The sequence below is a fragment of the Motacilla alba genome, chromosome 3 (assembly GCF_015832195.1).
Source record: "Motacilla alba alba isolate MOTALB_02 chromosome 3, Motacilla_alba_V1.0_pri, whole genome shotgun sequence".
Classification (NCBI taxonomy): domain Eukaryota; kingdom Metazoa; phylum Chordata; class Aves; order Passeriformes; family Motacillidae; genus Motacilla; species Motacilla alba.
Window position 1 is genome coordinate 78,443,671 of NC_052018.1, and position 11,760 is coordinate 78,455,430.

An 11,760-nucleotide genomic window follows, 5' to 3' on the forward strand; every position below is an offset into this window, starting at 1 on the left:
GGGGGTCCCTAGCATAGGGAACATTTACCTTCAAAATAATGCTGTATAATTTAAATTTAGTCATACAATCTGAAGACTCTTTTTATTCAGTTTTAAGAGTTTTATACACCAGTTGGAGGTGGTGATAAACTCAATTAACTAGGCTCCTATAAACCTTATTTAAATCAAATTAAGTGCATTTCTGCAGCAGTTAGCATCTATTTCATCAACTGTGATTAAAAACTGCTTGGGAGTTAAATTGGTGTGACTTTGAATATAGATAAAGCCAGGGGAAGACAGAACTGGCAGCTGAGCCTGAACCAGACTGGAAGGTCTGGAGTTCTTCTTTGTACCCAGAACACCAGGGCTTTGTTTCTTTTAATTAAAACTGGGATCCTACAGAATGTAATGGATGTTGTTTAGAAAAGCTGCCCACTTGTTTCTGATAATTGGATTTTTCTAGCCCAGATAAATATCCTACTATGCCATTTCACTGACTCCCAGAGGATTCCTCCAAATAATTAAAAAATGAGTGCTGAAGACTATAACCACCTCATTAAGATAAACTTACAACAACATCTTGGGTTCAAATAAGGAGTTCTTTTCTTTTTTTTCTGGAGAGAGGCCACAGTTTGTTTAGCTTGGCAACAGCAACAAATTGATTTTTATGTATGCAAAAAAGCCATTACTGCTGAATCACTGTCTCTCAAGTAATATGGAATTGGACTAGCATGCTTTTACAGGGGTCTGCAGAAACTAACTTTGAGGTAGTTACAGCAAACAAGTAATGAAAAATAAAATGTAGGTGAAAGTGTAAATATTTCGACAGAACTTCTGGCATGTAGTCTCACACCAAACAGAGGCTGATAAACACACTGCTGCCAATACTTGATGCTAGAAATAATAATTACTCTGTTTATTCATCAAAATTATGTTACAATTGTATTGTTTATGCTCAATATATTAAGTAGAAATATATGTAGTAACACTTATTAAGATAAATGATGACTTGCTGTATCAGCTGATCAGTGATATTAGAATGACAGATCTCATTCACAAGCCATTTTTTGTTAGTCTGCATTTCTTCCTGAAGAAAAGATACAGAAAATTTCTGGTTCAATTTAGCTGTAAAAGATACACAACCTAGAGAAGCTGGCTAGACAATCTAGGAAGAAGTTGTTGAAAAATCTTCAGCAGAAAAGTACTTGCAGACCCTGGAGGAAAATGGGAAAGTTAGAAAGGTACATGTGAATGTTTTGAAAATAAATTTAAATGACCAGAGCTGTAACAATGAACAGAGTCAGGGAGTCATCTGCATTTGGTGGCCAAGAAGGCCAGTGGAAACCTGGGTGCATTAGGAAGAGCAGTGCCAGCAGGTCAAGGGAGGTGATCCTGCCCCTCTGCCCAGCCCTGGTGAGGCACATCTGCAGTGCTGAGTTCAGTTCTGGCTCCTCAGGACAAGAGAGACACGGAGCCCCTGGAGTGGCTCCAGTGGAGGGTAACAAAGATGATTGAGCCCCTGGAGCATCTCTGTAATGAGGAAAGGCTGAGGGAGCTGGGCCTGTTCAGCTGGAGAAGAGGCACTGAGAGGAGACCTCATCAATGTCTGTGAGCATCTGAAGGGAGGTGCCAGGAGGATGGAGCCAGGCTCTGCTCGGTGGTGCCAAGCAATAGCATAGGAGGCAACGGGCAGAAACTGATGCACAGGAAGTTCCACCTGAACATGAGAAGAACTTCTTTACTGTGTGGGTGACTGAGCACTGGAACAGATTGACCAGAGAGGTTGTGGTGTCTCCCTGACTGGAGATATTTCAGAATTGTCTGGATGAAATCCCATGTGCTCTGGGGTGCCCCTCTTTGAGCAGGGAGGCTGGACCAGATAAGCCACTCTGGTCCCTTTTAACCTGACCTATTCTGAAAGCCATGTGTGCTTGTGTTTATCAAGCAGGTGAGTTGCTGAGAATCTGCTTAAAACAGGTACAAACCTAAGTTTAAATCTGAGAACAGATGGATAGTGCTTGCACCTGTTGAAATCTTAAGAGTCTCACAAGGGCTTCCCTTGCTTTGTGACAGCTGGTTTTCAACTGGTACTTGTGCAGTGCATAGCTTTACTGAGAAATTCTTCCTAGTGAAAAGTTCACATCAAAAGTTAAGTCCAGTAATATCACATTTTTAGAGGTGAATTGTTAGTGTGTGCTTACAGAAATATATTATTTTAAAGCAGCATTTAAAAATGTCTTATTTCTGTCTCCAATCATCAGCAGTACCTTGTTTACTACATAAGTCATCTGTCTGGACTTCTGTGAGGCTTTTGACATAGTCATCCCTGATATACTTCGCTCTAAATTGGAGAGAGATGGGTTTGACGGGTGGACTGGTTCGGTGGATGAGGAATTTTTTGGATTGTTGCATTCCAGGGCAATGGTCAATAGCTCAGTGAGCTGATGGAGGTCAGTGACAAGCAGTGTTCCTCAGGGGTCTGTCTGTACTGGGACCAGCATTGTTTAATATCTTCATCAACAACATAGATGAAGAGATTGAGTGCACCCTCAGCAAGTTTGAAGATGACACCCTGAGGAATGGAATGCCATCCAGAAGACCATGAACAGGCCTGAAAAGTGGCATAAGCTGTACCCAGACCATTCTGTTCAGCATATTCTTTTGGGTGTTCCCTCCACAAATAAGTTTATCCTTTCAGAAACCATTTATATTTTGGAAACACAGCTTGCTGTGAGAATTAATTCTGCAATTAAGAGGTAGGACGTCCTTCTTCCCGAATTTATGTAATTCCCACTTGCCTTGCACTCACCTGCAGAAGTCCTGGGTGTCAGTGCTCAGGATTTCTCCACTTTCATCCAAGCAGTGTTCAGGCTAAAGCACTCAATACGAACTGTGTTCCTCTGCATGCCATACTGCCACATGCTGACAAATACCTGCCAGCATCTATGGGTTTTGTCTTGGGAAATTCCAGGTAAACATGATCCTTCAGCCTCGTGCAAGTAACAGCTGCTACTTTTGCTCAAAGGGAATTCCCACTGACTTTGATCTGTAAGAGAGGACATCACTCCTGCTTTGTCTCACTACAGTGAGGTAAGATATTAGCTAAAATGTTTGTCAAGGTCACGTGATAGCACTAACTTCACAATCAGCAGGTCAGACTTTTCCACTGCTTTCCGTAGTTATGCACACTTTACTCTTAACAAAGATTTTCTCAATGCACTCCACTGAAAGCACAACTGGAATCTGAGCCAAAATACAGCAAGTTAGGATAGCACAAATACCAGCTATTTCTCTGAAATGACCTGTGGAAATCTGCAAGCATGTTGGATTTTTGCCTTCCCACTTTCTAAATTTGTTGTCTTCAGTGCAAGGAAAAGCAGTGAAGTTTTAGGAGATCTGCTTTTCATTGCACAATAAAGAAATATTATTTGTTGAAACAAAAAAAAATATTCAGTGTGCTTACTTTAGGCAAGATACACTGGCCACCCTTCTGGGCTTATTTTATGCTAGGCACTGGAGAAATGTGTAGTAAGACTGGTCACCCAAGGAAACTTAACGAACATCTCCTGAAAAGTGGGTGAGAAAAGAGAGAGTAGATGGATGGGCAGGAAAAGCAAAAGGAGGACAACAAATACAGCATGAGGCATGAAATTTCTAGTTAGTCATATGATGCAGCTGCACTGATCATTTATACTCACTATTCCAGACTTTAAGCATCAAAGTTTTGATATTTCATGTCATTCTGGCCTGATTAAGGCACAAAGATCCATTAAAAGCATTGTATTCCCCACAGCTGGTGTGTGTGTCACACAGGCAGTCATTTAGACAAGGTAGCATCCTGCCTTCTGAGCATCAGGGAGAGATCCTGGGCATTGTGTAAGAGCATTTTCTCTGTGCAAACATCTGATAATATTATTTCACATTTGAAAATACCTCCTCTAATGCTAGGTCTATCGAGACAGCCCCAAAATATTCCAAGTGCTTTTAGGACAAGATGCAGCCAGTGCAGAAATGTGGGCTTTTGTGTGTACTCTAATTCACAAGTACCTGTCAGAGGGGCTTTCCTGTGGGAATACTTCTGTACAGCCATGCTCTCAGGTGTGAGAAGAGTTCCTGAGTGCAAGTGAATGTTTTGAGCCACTCCAAAGCACTGCTTATTTTTAATTTATGGATAGGCCCTGCTACCATGCTGCTGTCCTCAGCTTGGAGAGCTTCAGGGGAAGTTTTGCCTCATGTTCAATGGCCAAGGCCATTAACCAGGGCCAGACATATCAGGCTGTGAGCCACGTCCCAGCCCCAAGCTTACTGTGTGTTAGCCAGTCACTGTTTTGCTGAGTCTTGTTTCTGTCTCTGCTAAGATGGAGACAGCAGTATTTCTGTACCTCACAGTGGGAACACCCTTTATTCTCTCAGCATGTTCTCTTTGTCATCTTATAAATTCTGTCAGGACAAAACCTAGGGATTCTTATACATTTCCCTGCTCTGGTTGACTGGACAAGTAGCAGCAGGTCCAGCCATGCTGCTGGAAGTCTGGCAGCCCTGGAGCTGCAGATGGCTCACCAGCATGTTGGGCACCTGTCCTGTCTACCCAGCAAGCACCTATTGGGAGCCAAGTCTGCTGTATAAAACCCACTACACCATGTGGCACAGATTTCTGAAATGCAGAAGCCCACTGCAGGTGTTGGTCAGTTTTTCTGTGCTCTCAGGGCCGGTGTGATGGCTGGGAAGGAGGCAGCCTGAGATGGGGCACTTGCGCTAGGCTGTAGCAGACTGTGAGCTGCGTCTGCTGAGAAACTGGTCCCCAGCTGCCACCTGCTGAGCCTTGAGGAAACAGCAGAAATCCCTGTCCCTGCACCAGGCTTCCTCAGGCGGGGACCTAAAGCCATCACTGTGTGCCAAAATCTAAGAGAGTAGCCGGGGCAGATGCTAAACACTGGGCATGTGAAGGAAAATCAGCCCACTTCTTCAGGAGTCCAAACAGAATAGGGATGCTGACTGTAGAACCAGCCTGAATTGCTGGTCTGGGGATGCAGACAAGAAGTCCACAGAGTGAGAAAAATACAATGCAGTAGAAGATAACAGCTTATATAGTAATTCTTTTACATGAAGTCATAGAAATACAGTGCTACTGTGCTCATATTTATAGGAAGAGGAGCTTATCAGGAGGCTTTTGAAATCATAAAGATGCTACTGCAGCAGTAGCTGCAGGAGAAAAACTTCTTTTTCTCTTAAATAAATCCAATACCTTCATGATTTAAAGGAAATTCAGCTCAAGCAGGGGTGCACCAGTACTTTAGAAAGCTGGATTTTGTTTGGCACCATGATGTTATAATAAACTTGTTGCTGATCCTGACTGCGATGCTCATTTTCAACTGGCTGTTGTGTATTTTGCAAAAAACACCACAGATCCTCATACTTAAAATAAAAATAATACTTATCCACCTATATCAAAACCTCCTCTAAGCAAGGCTATTTTGCCATGTATGTTTACAGTGCCCAGCAAAATGGGATCTCATAATAATTTATTATACCTGGAGAGTAGTGTGAATTGAAAAGAAGACTGCTCTGACCTAAGTTATGCGTACCAGGTATGTTTTATTTTTAAAATAGTGTCTGAAGAAAAAAAAAAAAAAGAAAGAAAGTGGTAACAAATAAATAAATAAACTACCGCCAACAACAAAACAGCAAAAAAACTATGGTTGTATCTACGTCTAACAAACCTCTAATGCCACCTGCTGGGAGAACACTGAAAGTGAGCATTAAGTCTCCAGCAGAGTACTAACTGTATTGATTTCTTTCAAAATTTTTATTGTACTAAAAAGAAGCTGAAAAGATTTTTAGAAAATTACATGAGTAACTCTGAGTATAATCAGGAGGGTGCACTTTTAAATACCCATATGATAGGAGTTTCTTTTCAACTGTACTCCAAACACTGGCTGCTTGCAATCAAGAAATGGTCCTGTTATTTTCTCTTTCTTCACTCCTAAACTATCAATCAAAAAAATCCTGAAACACATTTGAATTTTTTAATGTGCAAAGAATAGCTTCTTAGTATCCCTGACTCCTTAAAGACATCACTTAACACTCAGCAATACACACACACACACACACAAAAAGCCATTTTCTTAAGCAAGCCAAATTATAGAGCAAGTACGTACAACTTCAAATGTAGCCCTGGTCCTTCTTAAGACAAAAGAGAAATAGGAAACACTGGAGTCTATTTCTGAATATCCTTAAAATGTTTTATGCCAGCATGAACCTTCTGATACCTGATAAGCTGCTCCTCATGTTCAGGTGGAACTTCCTGTGCATCAGTTTCTGCCCGTTGCCTCCTGTGCTATTGCTTGGCACCACCGAGCAGAGCCTGGCTCCATCCTCCTGGCACCTCCCTTCAGATGCTCACAGACATTGATGAGGTCTCCTCTCAGTGCCTCTTCTCCAGCTGAACAGGCCCAGCTCCCTCAGCCTTTCCTCATTACAGAGATGCTCCAGGGGCTCAATCATCTTTGTTACCCTCCACTGGAGCCACTCCAGGAGCTCCATGTGTCTCTTGCCCTGAGGGGCCAGAACTGAACTCAGCACTGCAGATGTGCCTCACCAGGCAGAGGGGCAGGATCACCTCCCTTGACCTGCTGGCACTGCCTTTCCTAATGCACCCAGGATTCCATTGGCCTTCTTGGCCACAAGGACACACTGCTGGCTCATGGATGGATTGTTGTCCCCAGAACCCCCAGGTCCCTGTCGGCAGAGCTGCTTTCCAGCAGATTGTTCCTTAGCCTGTACTGGTGCCTAGGGTTAGTCCTACCCAGGTGCAGCACCCTGCATCTCCCTTTGCAGAATTTCAGAAGGTTCCTCTCTGCCCATCTCTCCAGCCTGCCGAGATCCTTCTGAAGGGCTTCAGAGCCATCTGGGGTGTTGGACACTCCTCCCAGCTTTGTGTCATCAGTGAACCTGTTGAACTTGCTCTGCCTCTTCATCCACCTCATGGATGAACAAGTTAAACCTCTGGAGGACACCACTGGTGATAGGCTCCAACTAGACCCTGTTTCACCAATCACAAATGTTTGGGATCTGCCCTTGAGCCAGCTCTCAATCCATCTCATTGTCTACTCATACTGTCCACTCTTTCTGAGTTTGACTATGAGCATGTTGTGAGAGACAGTGTCAAATGGAGGATCCAGGCCAATTACAATTCTTCTTGGCCGAGTCTTTGAAAATCATTACACAGTATTCAAAAGCATCTTGTTTCCTCATCATTCACTGGTAACAGAACTTCAGCTGCAGAGAACAATGTTAAGTCAACCTAAAAACTGCCAAGGCTTGTAAATCATGGGAAATGCAAATCCTAAAGACAAAGAGGGGTTTTTTTCTGTGTTTTGCCTACATCTCTTGCATGCTACTTACCCTGCAAATCTGTACAAACACTGCTGCTCTACAGAAAAAAACAAATGGAAAGTCAGTTGTATGCACCATTAAGCAGGGGTACAGTTTTCAAAATAAAACAAATAGAAACTGTGAACTGTGAATCTAGACAGATTTACCTCAGAGTAAATTGTCTCTAAAGTAGGCGCTTGTTTTCATTTTGAGGTACAGCCTAGAAATACAGCGTAAAACTAGTAGTAAGATGAACCCCTGGCTGCAGCAGTAGCAGCAGCAGTTTTTTAAACAAACTATAATGTGTCACGAAGTATCAGGATAAAGATAACAAATATATCAAAGTAGCTTAGACACAAAGTTATTAGGCACTTTTAAAGTACTTTCAGATGAGAGGGATGGAAGCAGAAAAGTCTTTTTACCCAGTTAATTTACTGAAAGGAAAATAAACAAGCTGTTTGTGTCGTTTATGCATTTTCTTCCTGAAAAGAAAAAAAAAGGACTTAGAACATTCAGGACCCTTCTCATTTAAAGTCTGTAACAAAACACAATGGAAGGCATCAACAGTTTGGAAAACAAAGGCTGTCAGTCCACCCACTGCAGACTTCCTGATAAATGCTAACCCCAGTGCAATTTAACAGGCCACATCATTAACAGCAAAGACCACTCCACCAGCAGCACAAATGAAAACTGTTAAGCTTGATTTTATCAAACAGACAGACCTACAACACATTAGTGAACAGATGAAAACAGCACAGTAACTTGAAGGATACTCATTGGCCTAATTCATAAGACTAAATCAGAAGAATTTACTGTGACTCTTAATACTCACGTAGCAGAAGAACGAATAAAAGAGATATTTGCTTCATTGATGTGTTTTGACATATAATGGTTTCACTTCCAATTGGGCCTTTCTGTTACACTGAAAGGTCACTTCCTCAGGGAGTCTGTAGATGACTAAGAATTTTGTTTGGAGGCACTTTTTTCCATTTTGTTTTTTCACCCCCAACATTTTTAGTTTTTTCCTTTTTTTTTTTAATGAAAAATGTGCCTAGTCTGTGTGATATGAATGGAAGTTTGTTTGCAGGAATGACCATTTAAAACATGTACATGCTTGCAGCACACACTTGCTGCAAAGCTAATACTTAAAATGACCTTGCAACAGAAGATGGCTGCATTCCACTGGTTTTTATTGTGGTCCTCTGACAACTTCATCCCAAATGTGAGATATTGTTGTGATTCAGAAAGATATGGAAATGCAGCTGACAAAACAGATTATGAAGATGAATAAGCTGAGGAAGGAAAAGTGGAAAGCAGATGTCACTTGCAGATTATTTTACAGAAATGAGCATGCAAATCTTACTTAAATTTGTGAAGGTACACTGATGTAAATGGCAATATTTTCCCGTGTTAAATCAGACCCTAAGAGACATTATCTTCTGGTCTTTGGCAAAGTGTTAACTTGAGAAACATAGCTTCCATTTTGAAGAGCTGCAATTTCATATATTAGCACCATAGATTAATTTCATATTTTTTAAGTACATTTTTTCCCCAGCATTTGAGGGATGCTCAGCAGAAAGCTCTCATGCAACCTTGTTTCTAGCAGATGAAATAAAATGTCAAAACATGATATAGGAGCGGGCAATGTGTTCTAGGTCCCAAACAACACAGCAAAAAGTTGCAGTTTTAGCTTTAGGCACAGCTGACATCATCTCTGCATTGTTGTGCCTCTTGTATGTGCACAGTGTGATCTAGAAAGCGGGGTATAATGGAGACAATCCTACTGCAAGGCTGATGGCAAAAGCTGTGCACAAAAGAACAGTATATGCTACGTACAGCAGAGATACATCGCCTTTCTCTTTGTCGTACTTCTCAACACGTTCAAACGATTTCCAGAGGACGAGTTTTGTTAGTACAGAATTAAGGCAGGATTCTAAATTGTTTTTTAAAGGCTTCACAATAACCTGGCACGTTTTAGAGCCGAAGCTGAAAAACAAAGCGCTGTTTGGAATTACAGAAACTACACCCAGTCACCACATCTAAACATGAGGTCACAGATTTCAAATCCTAATTCTGTGCTGTTTTAAAAAGCAAACAGAACTCTTGCCCTTTGTTGTATTTATCCACAGCAATTCAGAGTGTTCAAACATATATTTCATAAACAAAATATGTCATTGTCGAGGCGGTCATGACACAAAGCAGAGATGACAAGCAGTCTCAGATAGCAACTCTTTATTATGGAAAATGGTTGACCTTTTATACACTTTCTAATTGTTTATGCTTCTTCTACCCCAACTATTTGCCACAATAAATCAACATAACACCATTGGTGAAAAGTAACAGTGATTTCAGCTAACTCTCTAAAAATACTTTGTCCAGCTGCAAAGTCCTCTCCTTATCTTTCTTCAATTCGTCTCTTCTCTCGGTCTCCTTGGTAACAGCTTTGGAGAGAGCTCCTTATCAGCTTCTTCTTGCTTCTCAGCTTCTTGTTGCTCCTTTAGCTAACAGGCCCGCTGCTAGCCCCTTCCACAAAAACACTTTTATTAGACTAATACAAGGGTTATTTTAAATCAAGAATCAGAATACAGTTGGTATTAAACTATTGTTTCAGTTCATTTCAACGAAGTCAAAGTTACTGTACATTAACCTCAGAAGGTAATATTTATCTGGAAAAAAAAGGTTTTAAAAATATAGATGGAATTTCCTTTTCCTCTTTTTATTTCACATGTTTTGGCAATATAGTGTAAACAAAATAACTTGCCTAATAGAGCATAACACTAAGCAAAACCAGAACTTAATGGGAACTGTTACTAGACTGTTTAATTGATTTGTTCCTGCTTCTGAAGTGGAAATTATCTCATCACTACATTTATGTTTCCAATTTACTAGATGTAAATTCCAATTTACTTTCTGCAACAGTTCTATCCAAGAAAAACATCTTGAGTATTTAGAGATACTACAGACACCTAATCCAGTTTATTGGGTAACTGCTTTTAAGAATGGCCCTAGATAGAGAAAAGTCTTGTTGTTGTTTCTCCTTGTTTTATAGAAGCATCGTAAGAGTGTTTCCCTCTCTGGACACCAGTAGCCACATTCAGCCTGGTACAGAACTCAGAAATGGAAAATATACTTGGGTGTGGCCTCTACAGACCACACTGTCACCTGAGTGTGCAGTTACTGTGGTTTTTCAGAGTCAGAGATGAAAAGAAATGGCTGGCCATGTGCAAAACAAAGAGCAGTCTCTTCTAAAACATGAGACCCTTTATACAATAAGCAGGCTCAGCATGTCACTTCAGAATGATGCAGTGGCAAGAGAATATGAGCCTCAACTTAGATTAAAAAATGGTAACCTGATATAATATATATCTATGTATCTCTATCTCCTTCAAGCCCATGGACAGACTTGCGAATTATTACTATTTGTTATTTTAAATATCAGCTGTATCAGAAACCTCATTCTGACCCAAGTTCTACTACCCTGCTGCTGTGCAAACAAGGCAGAGTCAGTTACCCTGTAGCTCCTTTGGGATGCTTTTGTAAGCAAAGTTGTTGCTTTTGTATTAGATGGTATGGTTAGATTGCTTCAGGGATCCCTCTAATCTTTTGGATACATTTCTATTTTTACACAGTATCCCTGACAGGCTCAATGATCTTTATTATTCTTGTCTCAATCATCGGTTCTAAGAAACATTATTAGCAATGCTTCGCTCATCAGCTAAACCAGTGACTGCTTCTATGCTCTTTAAATGGAAATCAAAGTCTTAAGCCTGTTCCTTCAGAAGGTGTGACAAGTCAGTGCCACGGGTTCGTGTTACTGTATTACCGTAATTGGATTGTTTTCAGTATATGCCCATTTCTTCAAAGGAATAGGTGGGGTCTGTCTCTGTACTCTTCCTTGACCTCATGTCTCAGCAGTCTTGGCCAGGTAAGACAAGGAATGTGGACTGCTTCACCTTTTCTAATGGACAATTGGGAAAGAGGTTCCAAGTTTAGTATTTATTTTCTTTTTTTCCCCCCTCCTCAATGTAGGAGCAACATATTTTGATCCAACCTAAACCCCTTATCAAATAATTTAACCCAAACCAGTAACAGCCTCTTCTAAACTGACTGTCATCCTGTGCAAGACTTAACTGCATTAACTTAGGTTCCTTTGTTTAATTTGACATGAATGTTTTTTGTATATAGAGTTTCTTCTACACACGCATTTCACAGGAGGTTTCTGTACTTCTAGTTGCTGCCCACGTGCCAGACACTCTTCTGCCACTAGCCTAATACCCCTGTTCTCAAAAGATCTGTCATGGAATTAATTATCCTAAAATATAAAATTTGATTTCTCATATACGGTCTGATACTCATCCTGGTGAATATATAGCAAATAGGGTTGAAAACCACAGACTTGCCAACAAG